This window comes from Triticum aestivum, chromosome 4A (assembly GCF_018294505.1).
Source record: "Triticum aestivum cultivar Chinese Spring chromosome 4A, IWGSC CS RefSeq v2.1, whole genome shotgun sequence".
Classification (NCBI taxonomy): Eukaryota; Viridiplantae; Streptophyta; class Magnoliopsida; order Poales; family Poaceae; genus Triticum; species Triticum aestivum.
In genome coordinates, this window is record NC_057803.1 from 183,468,864 (window position 1) to 183,474,236 (window position 5,373).

A 5,373-nucleotide genomic window follows, 5' to 3' on the forward strand; every position below is an offset into this window, starting at 1 on the left:
TATAAGAGTAGAGATATGTAAGTGTCACTGCCCCCCACCCACCTACCCACCCCCCCCCCACACACACACACACACACTTCCCGACACCGAAGGAGTAGGGTGACACCTCAATCTTGATACTAATATATTGACTGGATTCTCTCTCAAAAACACACACACACACACACTACCCGACACCGAAGGAGTAGGGTGGCACTTCGATCTTGATAGTAATCTATCTACTCCTCTTTCAAACACACACAAATACACACACACACATGCTAGTTGTGCCTCTGTGCCTACCGCTGCGCACACTCTCGATACGTCTTTCTCTCCCTCCCGTTCCCCCACCCCCAACCCCAACAATGACAGCAAAAGGGTGACAACTCGATCTGATCTTAATCTGTCAATCGGTTTCTCTCTCAAACATTGTGTCTTTATATCACTTCAACCCAATTATCGCAGTAACTATTTTAAAAGAAACTAGCTAGATGCCCGTGCGTTGCACGGAACATCAAGATGCATTTGTATGAGTAGTTTATCTTGTGAGAGACTAGCAAGATGCCCATGCGTTGCACGGAACATCAAGATGCATTTATATGAGTAGTTTATCTTGTGAGAGAAAAGGATGAATGAGGGAAGGCCTTATTTGCAAATGTGGAGAGGGGTGTGGGTATCTTTTTGCAAAATTGCCATAGTTTCCTCCCTATATGTCAGATATAAATCGAATGGCCTACATTGCAGGATGGTAGGCACACCATCATCACCAACTCTGTTTTTTATCTCTACCTCCTATAAAAGACTCGGTTGGTGATGATGGTGTGTCTGCCATCCGTCATTTTTAACCATCAGATTTGCATCTAATGACTATGATGTAAGTCGTTGCATTTCTGCAACAAGATCCCACTTCTCTGCTCCAATTTGTAGAAGCCCCTTATTATCTTGAAACCAACCACATCCCTCCCCTCATCAAAACAGCCACAAGGAATATAATTTGAGTGAAACCTAATACGAGTATAATTTTAGTGATATATACACCAAACTAGAGTGTTTTTCTTTCAAGTTTGTGAACATGTATTATTCTTGGATCCGTTGCAATGCACGGGCACATTGCTAGTAAGAGTAGAGAAAAGGATCAACGAGGGAAGGCCTTATTTGCAAACGTGGAGAGGGGTGTGGGTATCTTTTTGGAAAATTGTGATAGTTTCCTTCCTATCCGTTAGATATAAATCTGACGGCCTATATTGCAGGATGGCACGCACACCATCATCACCAACTCTGTTTTCTACTCCCTCCGTTCCTAAATATTTGTATTTTAGAGATTTCAACAAGTGACTACATACGGTGCAAAATGAGTGAATCTACACTCTAAAATATGTCTACATACACATCCATATGTGGCACTCCATTTGAAATCTGAAAAAGACAAATATTTAGGAATGGATGGAGTATAAGAGTAGACATGGAGATATATCTCCAGCATGGTCTACAACAAAAATGTGCTGGACTGGTTAGCTCTGGATGCTCGCAATGCGTTGACCTGAGTTCGAATTCTGTCTTTAACTTTAGATTTTTATATTATATATTACTTATTTAATATATACTTCTTTCGCTACTGTACTGATAGTGGAACCCATAGAGTACTTAGAATACAAGATTAAGGATGGACTTGTTTCCTTTTTAACTTCCTGTATGAAGCTGTAGCCACCCTGCAAGTCACGTGTACACTATACATGCAATTAACTTTTTATAGAGGGAGAATCATACATGCAATTAACTCAAATGGATTGGATGTGACTCTATTATTTCCATCATAAGAGCATCACCAACGGGAGCTGGCAAATTTCCTCCCGCTTCCTTCCACGGAGGACGACATCAAACGCCAGCGGCATACATTTTCACAACTCTAACCAACCAGATGAAATTCGTGCAAACACAGATGATACGTCTTCGGCGTATCTATAATTCTTGATTGTTCCACGCCAATATTATACAACTTTCATACACTTTTGGCGACTTTTTATACTATTTTTGGGACTAACATATTGATCCAGTGCCCAGTGCCAGTTCATGTTTGTTCCATGTTTTTTCTTTCGCAGAAAATCCATATCAAACGGAGTCCAAACGGGATAAAAACTGACAGAGATTTTATTTGGAATATATGTGATTTTTGGGAAGAGGAATCAACGCGAGACGATGCCCGAGGGGGACCATGAGGCAGGGGGCGCGCCCAGGGGGCCAGGCACGCCCTGGGCCCTCGTGGCCACCCCATAAGGCGTTTGGTGCCCTTCTTTCGCCGCAAGAAAGCTAATATCCGGATAAAAATCGTGTCCAAAATTCAGCCCAATCGGAGTTACGGATCTCCGGGAATTTAAGAAACGGTGAAAGGGCAGAATCTGGAATGCGGAAACAAAGAGAGGCAGAGAGACATATCCAATCTCGGAGGGGCTCTCGCCCCTCCCACACCATGGAGACCATGGACCAGAGGGGAAACCCTTCTCCCATCTAGGGAGAAGGTCAAGGAAGAATAAGAAGGAGGGGGCTCTCTTCCCCTCGCTTCCGGTGGCGTCGGAGTGCCGCCGGGGCCATCATCGTGACCGCAATCTACACCAACAACTTCACCGCCATCATCACCAACTCTTCCCCTCCTCTATGCAGCGGTGTAACCCCTATTTTAGCCACTATAATCTCTACTTAAACATGGTGCTCAACGCTACATATTATTTACCAATGATGTATGGCTATCCTATGATGTTTGAGTAGATCTGTTTTGTCCTATGCGTTAATTGATGATCATGATTGGTTTGAGTTGCATGTTTTATTATTGGTGATGTCCTATGGTGCTCTCTGTGTCGTGCAAGCGTGAGGGATTCCCGCTGTAGGTTTTGTAATATGATCATGATTTGCTTATGGTGGGTAGTGTGAGTGACAGATACATAGACCCGAGTAAGTAGGTTGTTTGCATATGGGAGTAAAGGGGACTTGATGCCTTGTAATGCTATGGTTTGGTTTTACCTTAATGATCTTTAGTAGTTGCAGATGCTTGCTAGAGTTCCAATTATAAGTGCATATGATCCAAGAAGAGAAAGTATGTTAGCTTATGCCTCTCCCTCATATAAAATTGCAATAATGATTACCGGTCTAGTTATGGATTTCCTAGGGACAAATAACTTTCTCATGACAAAAAGCTCTCTACTAACACTAATTTAGTTGTGTCTTTATCTAAACAGCCCCTACTTTTTATTTACATGCTCTTTATTATCTTGCAAACCTATCCAAAAACACCTACAATGTACTTCTAGTTTTATACTTGTTCTAGTAAGGCGAACGTCAAGCATGCGTAGAGTTGTATCGGTGGTCTTTAGAACTTGAGGGAATATTTGTTCTACCTTTAGCTCCTCGTTGGGTTCGACACTCTTACTTATCAAAAGAGGCTAAAATTTATCCCCTATACTTGTGGGTTATCAAGACATTTTTCTGGCGCCGTTGCCGGGGAGCAATAGCGTGGGGTGAATATTCCCGTGTGTGCTTGTTTGCTTTATCACTAAGTAATTTTTATTTGCTGTTCTTAGTTGTTTTCTATCTTTAGTTATGGGTAGGAAATGCAAAATACCAAAAAAATAGTTGTACATACTAAACCAATGGTTGAAGAACCACTCAAAATCTATCACACTACTGAAGCTTTTTACTTGGATCATCTTCGATCCCTGTGTGCTCGTGCTGAAACCCCAACTAGCTTAGTTGAGGGAAAATCTTTAGATTAACATGCTTGTTATGTGTGACACTACTTATCTCGAAAGAGAAACGTTTACTGGATCAAATTGATCGTTTGCAATGTTATGCTTGGAATTTATGTGAAATATATGATGTTACTTGTTGTTCTGAAAACCCTAAGAAACACCTTCCCTACCAATGTGAGTTTAATGATAATGGAATCGTATCTTCGTATGCTAAGGGTGTTTATAATTACTATGATGTTCAACAAATTGAAGAATTTGTTGCTTTTAAGGGTGCTTATGAAATTGCTTCTTTTATTGAAAAGTATGATGCTACTCTTTACAAATCTAAATTTTTTGCCATACTTAAATATTGTTATGATAATTATGCTTCTAATGCCTATGTTAAACTATATATTGAGGAATCCTCCGTTGTCCAAGAAGAGACTAATATTTTGCAGGAGTCTATGGAAGAAGAAATAGATGAAACTGTGAGCTCATTGGATGAAAAAGATGATGAGGAGAGCTAAGAACAAAAGGAGGAGGAGCGGATTAGCTACCCATGCCCACCTTATAATGAGAGTAACTCTTCAACTCATACATTGTATAATTTCCCTTCGTGCTTACGAAAGGATGATTGCTATGATGATTGTTATGATCCCATTGATTCTTTTGAAATATCCCTTTTTGATGATGCTTGCTATGCTTGTGGCCAACATGCCAATATGAATTATGCTTATGGAGTTGAACTTGATATAGTTCCTTATGTTAAACATGAAATTGTTTCTATTGCACCCACGCATGATAGTCCTATTATCTTTTTGAATTCTCCCGACTACACTATATTGGAGAAGTTTGCCCTTATTAAGGATTATATTGATGGGTTGTGTTTTACTACTACACATGATGATTTTGATAGATATAATATGCATGTGCTTGCTGCTCCTACTTGCAATTATTATGAGAGAGGAACTACATCTCTGCCTCTCCATGTTTCCAATATGATAAAATTGCAAGAAACTGTTTATACTATGCATTGGCCTTTACTATGTGTGCATGAATTGTTCTTTTATGACATGCCGATGCATAGGAAGAGAGTTAGACTTCGTAATTGCTTCATATATGTTGCTTTGTGCTCACTAGTAAATGCCAAATCATTGCTAATTCAAATTGGCTTTGATATACCTTGGGATCTAGGTGGATCCATTACTTGAGCACTATATGCCTAGCTTAATGGCTTTAAAGAAAGCGCTGCTAGGGAGACAACCCGGAAGTTTTAGAGAGTCATTTATTTCTGTTGAGTGCTTTTATAAAGTTTAAAAGCAAAAAAATAAAGAGGGGAACCTAAAACTTTTTCAAAAAAAAAGAAAAGCGAAAGTGAGAAAGACGAGCATTGTTAAAATGGGAGCTAGCCTTGAACTTTGTTCATGCCCATGGAAACTTTGTGACCCTTGATTACAAAAAAAATTCAACAAAAATAATTATCCCCTTGTACAATTCCATTGTATTATAAAAATAATGTGTCAAGATCTGCCTTTAGGATGTTTACATTGCTTGTTGGTTTGTGCTGTGCAAAACAGAAACTTTGGCTATAGTGCGCGATTTTACATTTTTTACTGGAACGTCAAACGGTTCTGAAACTTTTTGCATTTTCTTTATATATAAATTGTGTTTTTCC